This window comes from Alosa alosa, chromosome 7 (assembly GCF_017589495.1).
Source record: "Alosa alosa isolate M-15738 ecotype Scorff River chromosome 7, AALO_Geno_1.1, whole genome shotgun sequence".
In the NCBI taxonomy this organism is placed as follows: Eukaryota; Metazoa; Chordata; class Actinopteri; order Clupeiformes; family Clupeidae; genus Alosa; species Alosa alosa.
In genome coordinates this window covers 18,293,909-18,307,754 of record NC_063195.1, presented here as the reverse complement: position 1 = coordinate 18,307,754, position 13,846 = coordinate 18,293,909, and the positions used below count along the sequence as shown (strand labels likewise).

General features: G+C 41.3%; 1 long non-coding RNA gene across 1 annotated transcript in view; it reads left to right on the top strand.

Moving 5' to 3' along the window:
* Window positions 1-13,842, top strand: part of LOC125297042 — a 29,795-nt gene extending 15,953 nt beyond the window's left edge. Inside the window, exon 2 of the long non-coding RNA XR_007193927.1 lies at window positions 13,780-13,842. This is a non-coding gene — a long non-coding RNA (uncharacterized LOC125297042). The remainder of the gene's footprint in view (window positions 1-13,779) is intronic.
* Window positions 13,843-13,846: the final 4 nt, after the last annotated feature.

Genomic DNA, 13,846 nt, shown 5'->3' with positions numbered 1-13,846 from the left:
GTGGCCATTTTGAGGAACTGCACAGCGGCATGGGAATCGGATATGGTTGAAAGGAGCGGGGGAGGGGCAGTGTGTATAGTAAAACATGCACTGAAACACTGTCCATACCACAAGCATTCAGCATCGCCTAGTCAAGTTATTTGCAGTCCAGATTCATCATGTGAAGCTGGGACTTTAGCTGCCTGTACAATTCCTTGAGGAAGCACTTTTTTGAGATGCAAGGACATCAGCATGGAAGATTTTTAGCAGAATTATTCTTTTAGATGAACATAAGTCAGTGAGACATGCCAGTTGGCGCTTGTTATAGGCTAACCCATGCTTGTGTCTAATTTAATGAATGTAATGTAATGTCTCTTGTGAAATATGAAAAAAAAAAACAGCACATTAGTAGCTGGATTTCACAGCTGAAACAGACAAGTTGGCTTAATTGAACCATTCCTACCAAGCAAATGACTAGCTGTAAATATTATAATACGTAATGTGATTGATAGTAAGTCACAAAGGAAAGGTAAATTTCAGTTTCCGGGCTGTCGCTGGGGCTATATTTTACCAGGTTAATATTTGATGAGACTAATATATAACCTCCCCTGTCTGGGGGAACTTGTAAGTCTATTATTGACTGTGAATGCCACCAGAGGTATAGCTGCCACGGTTACCGCCCCCCCCCCCTCCCTTCTCTAAAGCTACTGCAGTAAAGGAAAAGGTACAATGTAAACAATGTGTATAATATTTAAATGAAGGCATAACATGTAATGCAATTTAAATGTAGCGTAATTCATTTGTGCAAGACTTGTGTTGGAAGAATATGAAAAGGGCTTAATTATAATATTTGTTCAGTATATCTAGTAAACAACAACAACTATAAAGACAAAACAAAAATATGTCACTATTGATTATGTCAATTAGCATGAGATGTTAATTGTGTAGCAGAGCAGTGGAAGTACAGAGTGTGTGAGAGAGAGAGAGAGAGAGAGAGAGAGAGAGAGAGAGAGCTTTTCTTTCCTCATAGTGCATCATTATCCAGACTGGTTTAATCCAGTCTTAACCGGTTTGAGTTGTGCAACGTCCTGATTGGCTAGCAGTGTAAACACAGCCACTGCAGACCTTTTTTGATTTCTTGTAAATTTAATCATCAGGCAAAAAGTGAAATATTTACATCATTTTTATTAAATGTTTAAGTTCCACTGAATGCAAGTTTTTTTTTTTTTTAAACAATTTGGCTTCACCGTACAGCAGTCATCTAATCATTAACTAGTCATGTAAGATGGCTAAACATCGCTAAACTGCCATGTCAGAAAAAGACTGCTTTTTTCTGTAACCAAATTAAGTCTTCACCAGTCACATTTTACAAGAAACGCACCATACATACATTTTATTAACATTTCTTGCAATTATTATTATTACAGTTATATTAGTTCCATTCCAATACAAAGCAGTCTAATAATCAATTCCTGAGTTCCTGGTGGGCTAATTCTGGCAGGATGCTATGCAGTGGTCGGAACACTGAAAACTGCTTGTTATGGATTCGCGGCAATATCCCTTCCTCATCTAGTAGGAGCACAGGAAATCCTCTGGCTTATGCCTCAGTGTGTTCCATGCTCAACGTGCCATGTCCACCTTCTCTTTAGTTTCTTCTGTCTTCAGCCTGCACTGGGGTAGCTATGCACAAGTTAAAAACATCTGGAGCACCAAGCTTGCACCACACATGTGAGTGCAAGTACACGCACACACACACACACACACACACACACACACACAGCTGTGGCAGTCTATATGATGATTGCTTTTTAGAGCGGATCTGAGGGAAACCACTCATACACCTGTGAATCCCAATACAGCATGTGATGGTTGAGACACGGATGCTTGTTTTGAGATGTCTTACAAAAAGTAGCTATTAAAAGAAAACAAACAAAAAAAAAGCTAGTCGAGTAAAATAGCTAGTCTAGTCTATTTTTTTTCCCATCCAGTTCATAGTCTTGTAACATGGATTTAATTCTGTAGTATTTATCCAAAAAATAAAAAAGTCAGTCAAAAATCAACTCTCATAAGGCATGGTTACAGTAAATATAAACATTTACTGTACAAACTGTAAAAATGTGGCAGTAGTAATTCTTCACACATGATACAGTTTTTTGTTTTGTTTTGTTTTCTCATGATTCATCATGACTGTGAATTAATGGTCATGGCACCACAAGCAAGCCAACTATGTATTATGTATTTATTTTAAACCTGCCAAAAATGTTGGCAAGTAGTTCAGTCCAAACCCAACATATCAACGGTTACAAATTCCATTGTTGTTCAACTGCTATCTCTGAAGAGTGTAATGAACTGAACGAAATGATCAAACGCTAGCTATTGTAATATCTATAAAGTTTAACAGGGATTCTGCAGTCCAACATCATTATCAGGACAAGGGTGTATGTTACAGGACAAGCCTTAGGCCTGACCCCTTTTCCCTAGTACGTTCCCTTCCCTAGTAGTTATAGGTTGTTTTGAGAGACATGAGTAGATCAGGGGACAGCTCTGTCCTTTGCTCCTGGTTACAGTACAGGCCTACACACTGAGGGTGAGTCTCCTTAAGGAGTAGCGAGCAGCCTCCCTCTGGCTAATTTGTGCCATGTTGAATGAGTGTATACCTGATGTAGGCTGCCTCTTTTTGAAATTGCATCCCAGCCTTAAGAACCCTGCCCTAAGTGTCTTTTTTTAACCCTCAAATTGAGTGCTGTGATTATTTCGGGTACTTTGTCACAGTATCTTAACTGGGCATTGAGTCCGTTGCTGTTAGAGCCTTGCTAGCTGCCACAAAAATACAGACATGGAGGTCAGTGATTCTTTCGAAACGGTTAACCCTTGTATTTAATGTTTAAATATTTGGTTCAATTACCATGCCATGAACTTTTTGATGATATAGTTGTATCATGACCTTGTAAGGCAGTGTCCATAGCTGTTACTTACTGCGCAAAGACAACAGACTGACAGTTACTTTAAAATTTGTACCTATGCCAAGTTTTCTCACATGGAAATAGCCCTATTTGCCCCCTACTGTTGAGCACTGGTATTGCATGTGCTTTTCTGTAATTTTCCACTCTGCACTCAATGTGCTCAGTGAGAGTGTGCTGGAGTGGGGGAGGGGGAGCCATTTTGCACACGCGCTGCGCTGCCCACTTTGTGCGGTCTTGCACAGGGAAGACCTGGTTTTGGGGTCAAAGGTGACCTGGCAGCGCATCTTTTTGGACCAGTTTGATCTTAACAGCAGAACCTAATAAATGACCTTGATCCTTTCTGAGGGAGAAAAATGTCCAACATTTTCTAATAGAAGAGAAGACGGCTCAGTTTGTCTTCCTTGAACAGTACATGAGACTATATTTATATTTAATCAGTTTTATTTCCTTTTAAATAGTCTTGCCTGGTGCATGACTTACTTTACATTCACTATGCTCCCCCTGTCTGAAATGGTACAGTCCCAGCTTCCACCACCCTGTTTGTGTCTCTCTGGACAACCTCTAAAGGGTTGTTGCAGTAATAGCTCAGCTAGCTATCTTTCACTGGGGTTTTTGTTTCTGTCATTCTCAGATTTTGATACAGTTTACATCAATTCAGTTCAGATCTTCTGTACTGCAAGTAAATTGAATTGTGCCAAGCAGTGATTCATTTTTCTAATTGTGCTAATGTAAAAAGTTGGAAAGATTTGGGATAAAATATATATTAAACCCTATTTTTGCTGCCAATGAAAGTTACAGCTATAGCACCAAGTTACCCATTCACTTATAAATTATTAATGTATGTTATAGGGAGTTTGTGTGTCAAATTGAACTCTCAGGAAAACCCAAGGTAATGCACAAAATAGGAAAATGAACAGCATTTTATTAAAAGTTTTGGATAATGAGCAGACCAAAGACATGCAAGCCCAAATAATCAAAGTGAGGCAATCATAAAGGTAAATGACATCCTACATTGCAGGAAATGCAACCTCGGGTTCCTTCTCCAGACATCCAGGTCTGACTGTCTGTGCCAGTCTGGTCTTGGTTCCTCCAGGCTTCTGGTGACGAGTACAGTGTTTCACCGGGAGATTTGTCCAGAGTAATTTTTCATAAGACTAATTTTTAATAAATGGAATTTCAGCTAGAGACAGAAAACAACAGTAAAACTCCCTTCAATAATATTTCTACAGCCTGCAAACAGTGGTGAGGGTTTTAGCAAAGTCCAGCATCACTATCATGATGGGCATACTCATGACTGAACAGGCCTGACCCCTTTGGAGTTTCGGGGACCTTTTCCCTAGTACGTTCCCTTCCCTAGTAGTTATAGGTTGTTTTGGGAGACATGAGTAGATCAGGGGACAGCTCTGTCCTTTGCTCCTGGTTACAGTACAGGCCTACACCCTGAGGGTGAGTCTCCTTAAGGAGTAGTGAGCAGTCTCCCTCTGGCTAATTTGTGCAATGTTGAATGAGTTGTATACCTGATGTAGGCTGCCTGTTTTTGAAATTGCATCCCAGCCTCAAGAACCCTGCCCTAAGTGTCTTTTTTTTTAACCCTCAAATTGAGTGTTGTGATTATTTCGGGTACTCTGTCACAGTATCTTAACTGGGCATTGAGTCCGTTGCTATTAGAGCCTTGCTAGCTACCACAAAAATACATACATGGAGGTCAGTGATGCTTTTGAGACGGTTAACCCTTGTATTTAATGTTAACCAAATATTTGAATTTCCCATGTCATGAACTATTTGATGATGTAGTTGTATCATGACCTTGTAAGGCAGTATCCCTAGCTGTTATTCACAGCGCAGACAACAGACAGTCAGTTACTGACAATTTTTCTCACATGGAAATAGCCCGATTTGCCCCCTACTGTTGAGCACTGGTATTGCATGTGATTTTCTGTAATTTTCCACTCTGCACTCGGTGTGCTCAGTGAGAGTGTGCTGGAGTGGGGGAGGGGGAGCCGTTTTGCACACGCTGCGCTGCCCACTTTGTGCGGTCTTGCACAGGGAAGACCTGGTTTTGGGGTCAAAGGTGACCTGGCAGCGCATCTTTTTGGGCCAGTTTGATCTTAACAGCAGAACCAAATAAATTACCTTGATCCTTTCTGAGGGAGACAAATGTAAAAGAATTTAACATGCCCAACATCTTCTAATAGAAGAGAAGACTGCTCAGTGTGTCTTCCTTGTACAGTACATGAGAATATATTTATATTTAATCAGTTTTATTTCCTTTTAAATAGTATCGCCTGGTGTATGAATTACTTTACATACACTATGCCCTCCGTCTGAGTTAGTACAGTCCCAGCTTCCACCTCCCTTCCCCCACCCTGTTTGTGTCTCTCTGAACAACCTCTAAAGTGTTGTTGCAGTAATAGCTCAGCTAGCTATCTTTCGCTGGGGTTATTGTTTCTGTCATTCTCAGATTTTGATACAGTTTACATCAATTCAGTTTAGATCTTCTGTACTGCAAGAAAATTGAATTGTGCCAAGCAGTGATTCATTTTTCTAATTGTGCTAATGTAAAAAGTTGGAAAGATTTGGGATAAAATATAAATTATAACCTATTTTTTTGCTGCCAATGAAAGTTACAACTATAGCACTAAATTACCCATTCACTTATAAATTATTAATATATGTTATAGGGAGTTAGTGTGTCAAATTGAACTCTCAGGAAGACCCAAGGTATTGCACAAAATAGGCAATTAAACAGCATTTTATTAAAAGTTTTGGATAATGAGCAGACCAAAGACATGCAAGCCCAAATAATCAAAGTGAGGCAATCATAAAGGTAAATGACATCCTACATTGCAGGAAATGCAACCTCGGGTTCCTTCTCCAGACATCCAGGTCTGACTGTCTGTGCCAGTCTGGTCTCGGTTCCTCCAGGCTTCTGGTGACGAGTACAGTGTTTCCCCGGGAGATTTGTCCAGAGTAATTTTTCATAAGACTAATTTTTAATGAATGGAATTTTAGCTAGAGACAGAAAACAACAGTAAAACTCCCTTCAATAATATTTCTACAGCCTGCAAACAGTGGTGAGTGTTTTAGCAAAGTCCAGCATCACTATCATGATGGGCATACTCATGACTGAACAGGCCTGACCCCTTTGGAGTTTCGGGGACCTTTTCCCTAGTACTTCCCCTTCCCTAGTAGTTATAGGTTGTTTTGGGAGACATGAGTAGATCAGGGGACAGCTCTGTCCTTTGCTCCTGGTTACAGTACAGGCCTACACCCTGAGGGTGAGTCTCCTTAAGGAGTAGTGAGCAGTCTCCCTCTGGCTAATTTGTGCAATGTTGAATGAGTTGTATACCTGATGTAGGCTGCCTGTTTTTGAAATTGCATCCCAGCCTTAAGAACCCTGCCCTAAGTGTCTTTTTTAAAATTGAGTGCTGTGATTATTTCGGGTACTTTGTCACAGTATCTTAACTGGTGATTGAGTCAGTTGCTGTTAGAGCCTTGCTAGCTACCACAAAAATACAGACATGGAGATCAGTGATGCTTTCGATACGGTTAACCCTTGTATAATGTTTAAATATTTGGTTCAATTACCATGCCATGAGCTATTTGATGATGTAGTTGTATCATGACCTTGTAAGGCAGTGTCCATAGCTGTTACTTACAGCGCAAAGACAACAGACTGATAGTTATTTTAAAAATTGTACCTATGCCAAGTTTTCTCACATGGAAATAGCCCTATTTGCCCCCTACTGTTGAGCACTGGTATTGCATGTGCTTTTCTGTAATTTTCCACTCTGCACTCGGTGTGCTCAGTGAGAGTGTGCTGGAGTGGGGGAGGGGGAGCCATTTTGCACACGCGCTGCGCTGCCCACTTTGTGCGGTCTTGCACAGGGAAGACCTGGTTTTGGGGTCAAAGGTGACCTCAGAGGGCATCTTTTTGGACCAGTTTGATCTTAACAGCAGAACCAAATAAATGACCTTGATCCTTTCTGACTGAGACAAATGTAAAAGAATTTAACATGCCCAACATCTTCTAATAGAAGAGAAGACGGCTCAGTTTGTCTTCCTTGAACAGTACATGAGACTATATAATCATTTAATCAGTTTTATTTCCTTTTAAATAGTCTTGTTGGTGCATGATTTACTTTACATACACTATGCCCCCCCTGTCTGAAATGGTACAGTCCCAGCTTTCACCTCCCTTCCCCCACCCTGTTTGTGTCTCTCTGGACAACCTCTAAAGGGTTGTTGCAGTAATAGCTCAGCTAGCTATCTTTCGCTGGGGTTTTTGTTGTTGAGAAATTCTGTAACTGCACTAATGTAACTATATATATATATATATATATATATATATATATATATATATATATATATATATATATATATATATATATATATATATATATGTGAAAAAAAAGAGGTTGCAGAGATTTGGGTCATAAATATAGTGGGGTATAGACAGAGGAAGTAACAGCAGTAGCTGTAACTAGACTCCTAGTTCGCCAATGTAATTGTTGACATGTAGACTGGTCAATTTACCTTTTTGTCTTTTCGGTTTTGGAGTTTGACCGTCACATTTGACACTCGGTAAAAACCTGCAAGGCATTGCACAAAATAGGCTAATGAACTGTAAACAGATGGGACTGGCAGCTATTATATTGGCTTATTTATTATGAATATCAAAGATCAAAACAATGTCAAGAGAAGGGCATTAAGGTGTGGCAACCCCTAGAGGCACTATCACAGCCATCCCTGCAGGCTCGCCTACAACGGTCATCACAAACAGGAAGTACAGCCTGTTGTCAATGGGTGTTTTGGTCTTGAGTAAACCCCCAGGCTGGTTATCACATCAGGCAACCAGGTCGGTCTGCCTTTGTCTGATTGCCCTTTTGTTACTCCAGGCTTCTAGTGATGGGCATACCTAGTTTGCGAACAGATTTTTTTATCTGACTAACAAAAACATATTTAGAATAAGTACATCATGAACAAGCATATAAATAGAGCATTAGGCCAAAATGCACAACACAGCAAAAATACAACTGCATTGAATGTTTTTTTGCTCACTGATGCTGCTGTTCAGTGCCTTTGCCTTTCCTTAGTTCTGAACCCAGAGTACAGGCTCCTTGAGGCCAACTGGCATCTCTCTCCTATTTTTTTGCGCCACAAACATTTTCTTCTGACAGAGGAATGGAGGGGGAAATTATGCCAAGTGCCAAGATTTACATAGAGAAAAGGGATCACAAGGAAACTATTGTTTGCAAGTAGTGGTTTACACTTAGATCTACATGACAAGCTAGCTAAATGGTAGAGTGTAGGCCGGTATTACATATAGTATGTGACAGTACATTTTTAACAGCTTGTAGTTCAGAATTTTTTTCTATGATGAATTGGCCTATATGCATATCTATTAGCGGATGACTTTGGTCATATGAGTGTGTGGAAATTGGGGGAAGATGAAAACAAATAGTCTACCATCAGTATCCTAGCATAGCATTCCGCATTGTGCTGAGAGAACCTGTTGTCATTGGCTACCATGTCTGTTGTGTAGCTCAGAAGTGATAGTGTAGTGTTACGGAATGGGTTGCCATGGATGCAGTTGTTCTCGTACCTTTACTGTGAGCTTTCTTCAATTTGTGTTTCTATGGTGACAGTAATATTCCATGTTTTATCCGGTGAGTGTGTACAACACCATAGGATCAAAGCACCCGTGGTGGAACTGCTCTAGTTCTGTTGAGCGAGGATATCCATAAGGAACCATAGACTGTTAGGAAGAAGATAGTTGTAAAAAGAGAAGGGTGAAGAAAGGGACAACTTACATGTTGACTGGGTTTGGAGCGGGGGAATATTCTGGTGGAACACTATGTATTCGCTCACGGAGCGCAGAGGTAGGAAGTGAACTGGTGAATGTGATCCTCCCGAGAGGAACATTCCTGGTCTCAAAAATATATTTTCTTTATTCTCACAAGAAAGAAATCAGCTCTTATTGAGATTTCACCGGATTCTCTATAGCTGAGAAAGTAAAAAGCAATAAGAATAGATCGAGAAGAAAAAAAGAAAGTGTAGTTTAAATTTGTCTATATATATATAGACCCTTTAGTGACGTCACAATGGGCCACGTTCATTATAGACCCTTTCAACAATCAAAACAACACTGCTTGAACGTTCTATTTGGGCCCCAATCTACTTCCTCTACATTAAGATAACATATGGAATGTTCAAAAGGAAGTCTTGTGGGGCCAACTATGATGCTGATAATGGAACTCTCTTGAAATCTGAGGAAAAGGCCAAAATCTGACACTGAACTGTTAAACTGAGCTCAATTATGTGTAGGAGAAATGGAATACAAATGAGATGGAGAGATCCTTTCCTATGGGTCAGTGTTTTGAGTGGATGATTGAACTTGGCCTTTGCAGACAGAATGGTGATGAAGAAAATGTAGTATTGCATCTAAAAGACTTGAATTGTCGGTGGATCTCCTGGAAGTTTTTCCAAATACGTGGTTAAGGCAGTAAAGACAAACCTGTTGTCACTTACCTCCAGAGTAAGTAAGTGGTAAACCTCCAAATTGAAAAAAAAAAAAAAAAAAAAATGTATGGTTTCATTCTCTTAGCAAAACAAAAAATGTGACTCTTCTGTTAGGAAGTTTACCATTTATTCTTAGCGCACCCAGGGCAGACACTTACCCACATACTTAGACACCACCTGATGGTTCGATCAGTTGCTATTGTCTCTTACACCCTTGAAGTGTTTTACATTCTTGTAAGTGTTCTGTTCAGAGAAACAGTGTGGTTGCCCTGCCTTGTTTTAGAAACAAGAGCAGTTGAAATTGTCCCTCCAAAGCTAGTCGGTCCCAGCCCGTTTGTACTGGCTTTCTAAGATGGTTGCTGTAAACTCGTCCAAACAATGGGCACCACTGCAACTAAGACCTTAGATGGGGGTGGGGTGGGGAAGGAACTTGCGCTAAAAATGCAACACGTGGGACAAGAGAAGCCTTGTGCAGTGAAACAGCAGGAATGGGGCCAAGTCGATCCCAGTCAAGGAATCTAGCAGGGATCACTGCCAGATTTCAATGAAGAGACTCCATGTTGCTGCACTGAAACAGTTTTTTTTTTTTTTTTTTTCAGTTTGGTGCAGCCAGTGGTTTTCATTGTGCTCACAAATCAATCTGATCTTTCAGGGGGTATCTTGCTCTGAAAAAATTATTATTATTATTAAGAACGGCGTTTGGTTTGTTGTCACCAGATTTCCGTTGAATGCTGTAATCAGATATTCACTGTTCTAATCAGAATTCAGAGTTTTTGAAAGTAAGCACATTTATCGCAATTATTTAAATATTTCTCCCGCAAGACCATCATGGAGGCCTAGCTCCAGTGGCTCCTCTGAGAAAGACACCGTATTGGTACCACTGAAGTATGGGGCATGTTCTCTGTGTGTGTGTGTGCGCGTGTGTGTCGCGTGTACATGTGCGCTAGTCCTTATTCCCTGTTGAGTATTTCAGTTGGATTGATTTCCTCTGCTGGGGAAGGTTCTTTGCTATAGCTAGCAAGTGGGTAGGCCTATAGTTTGAAAACCTGATGTACAGGAGACAACCATCACTATCAACTATCACCGCCAATGTGACAATAGTTTATGTAGCCTATGCAGAGTTGAGAGTGAAGATGCATTGCTATTTCTAATTGTATCCGTGCCAGTGTAATGCATGTTTCATGCATTTATTAGATTAAACATTGTTGCCATGGGGACAGCCATGAAATGAGTCTTGTACAAATAGACTAGTCCGAGGAGCTCCAGACTGAATTCCTCATTTTGTCTTTAGTGATTTAGATTTGTAACTTTGGTGGTGTTTTCACTCGACGTAACAGCGGCATGCCCTTCAGGGTCACCAGAGAACGCGGCACGGCGCTGATGGTGATGGTGTTTAGTAGTACAGTGAAGAGATTCCCGCCACGGGTGTGCCCTGGCGCCAGTGCGCTGATTGAGATTCTGTTCTTCGCTGGGGGGGGGGGTTATGCTCCACTGCAGCAGTCACTCCACCACACAGACCCCAGAGACGCAGCTAGCGGGTTGGGAACAGCTGGAACGCCCGAAGAGGCAGCAGTTAGCCATACTGGGGCGGAATTGGCAGTGAGATGGCAGCAGTCCCTCGCACACACCGTCTCGGCTGTGCTGTGCCTTGTGACGCCTGGAGTCTGGGAACACTGCAGAACGGGGATGTTCTGTATGAAGGTTGTAAGGGAGACTGCCACTTGCGAGCAAGCATTAGTTTTACCTTTCATTTTTATCTGTGTGGGTTTTAAATGAACAGTATCGGAGCACACTTCGAGAATGTTTCATTCGATATGCTCTTGCGCACCAGTAGGCTATGGTTATGGTCCAGTATTTTTCATAGGATCATGCTGCTCCCTTTAGAATGCTCTGCCACGGCACCACATCATATTTCCCCTCAGCCCGAGCTAACAGGTGCAAACCGCCACAGCCAGCTAGAACCTTAATTAGTCGCGATGCAGCGTGATAAGACGCAGCCTGCGCAGGATGGAGTGTAGAGAGTGAATTGGAACTACCTGGAGTTGTGTGTAAGTAATACAGCAAAAAAAAAAAATCTCTTCTCTACCTGGCTATGTACAGTAAAGAACATACTATGATTTATTGTCAAGATAGGGGAGGGTGGCAGGTTATTATTAATGTAACACAGAAGGTCCGCACCCTTGCTCACCGTTTTTTTTTTTTTTAATTCTATTTGAGTTCAATCCCCAACACACATGACGTTTCGAGCCCTTTGGCTCTTCATCAGACGTTGGATCTTGGACTTTTGGCTCCTGCACCTTAATTTGGATGTGTGCACTCAAATACTGAAATAGGTTATTATTAATGTCCATTTATTTATTTCATGCATTTGGGTACATTTTATCAGTTCATTTTTGCTGTGTAACTTGAATTTATACCCCAGGGCTCTTTTTGAGAGCATCCTGTCAACGGTGGCTCTGCCGGAATGTTTTGACCCATTGTTGTCACGTGCAGTCTTAGTAGTCTACTCAGTATGTCCGCCAGATGCCTACTCATAACATCCAACACTGACGCTGATTGCGGAGATGGACCCTCCTCTTTGAAAGGGACTCTTGTCTCTGTAATCACACCCCACCCCACCTCACATTGCATTGCCTGTCTCTGAAGCACTAGCCTAGCTAGTCGTTGGAATCCGTGGGAATGGCGGATGGATTGCAATTAGCCATCGTGGCACGGGCGGCGGTGGCGTGGCGTGGCGCAGCGCTACGATGCAGCCTGCTGCGCAGAGCTAAATGGGGTGTGTGTGTTGCTGTGCTGTAGAGGCACTTCCTCTCTGCCTGGGAAGTGCAGCGTACTACATTGGGATATAATGTAAATGCCTTACTGCCCAGATCTAAGTCTATATCTAAGATCTATATCCCTCCCTCTCCTTTACTTTGTGCTTTATTTATAGGTGTTATTTATTTATGGGCGTAACTCCAGGCAACAAAAGCAGGCGTGCCGTGCAGTATAATTTGTGCTGCCCTTAATTTCTTCTGTATGCTAGTCCGATCAGTTCTCCGCGCGCATGCTTGTGCAGTGTGCTGATGGGTTAGCATATTGACATTGCCTACCAGGAAGAAAAAGGATTCTGATTCTGCACACTGTCTGCAGCATAGATAGTGTACTTGGGTTGGGCATGCTCAGCAGCATTGCAGACTTGACTAGCAAAGCAAAGCAGCAGTTCAGCCTCTTCAATGCGTGACCTTTGACCCCTGTCACTGGTGCAGATATGATCTTGTGTGGCACCTGCCAATCAAACAAAGGCACAATTGCCACATTGGTGATTGCGTAGATCTGGGTGTCTTCATACCACAGAGTTTTTCGTGCACCCTATCTTGAGGGTGTGGGAGGCTAATCAAGTATTTCAGGATGCGGTAGCCCTGGAATATGAATGGGTTAGTTAGTTTGAATAGGCATGGCTAATCAAACTACTGTGTGTGTGTGCGTGTGTGTGTGTGTGTGTGTGTGTGTGTGTGTGTGTGTGTGTGTGTGTGAGTGTGTCCTCAAGGATGGAGTTACATGCCATCTATCTCCAGAGACTAGCTTGTAATACTGAAACAATGAAACAATAAGTAATCCCTGCTCTCTGTTCCACTGCAAGGAACAGAATAAATTAGTAATAGTCATTTTTTTGTCAAAGGATGTTGCTTATAGAAGCTATCTAGCAATAATCAACTGCTGCTGTAACCGTAGCAATATCTGACAATTCTTATCTTCTTATCTTAGCTCATTGTTCGAGTGTTTCCTAGCAGATGGTTGCTGAATTGGGTGCACTATTGTTGTGCTATTGCTGTATCTGTTTTTCGCAATATCCTGTGACTGGCATATTTTATTTTATTTATTTTTTAATTATTATTATTTGAAGGATACCAGATATCAATGAAGTCTTTGGACTGTGGCGATGAACATCTGGCCCGATTTTGTAGATTTGTGGGGGTGGTTTTATGGTGTCGTTATCTCAGATTTTGTTAACAAGGCCTAGTATTTTTATATTAGCCTATCAATTATTTTGGTTGTTCCACATAGCTCAAACAGAGATATGTGAAGTCTGACACACTCACTTTAACTCTGATATTGAGTTTGCTTGCTGTTTTTTTTTTTTTTAGCAGTTCAATCAAGGGCTTTCCCTGTTGCTTTTAAAAAAAAAAAAATATTTGAAAAGTTTAACGTAATGACATGTCTGTTTACTGACGTTGTAAAGGTTATACAAGATTCCATGTGGATAAAGTGGAATTCTGTAGAGGGGACCTTTGCTAAACTGTTGCCTCTTTCTGTCTTTGTATTTGTTCACCAGGTTCTGGAATCCTGCTTGTTTGATCCATGAACAGCACATCTGTAAGCATCCTAACACTCAGGTAGGA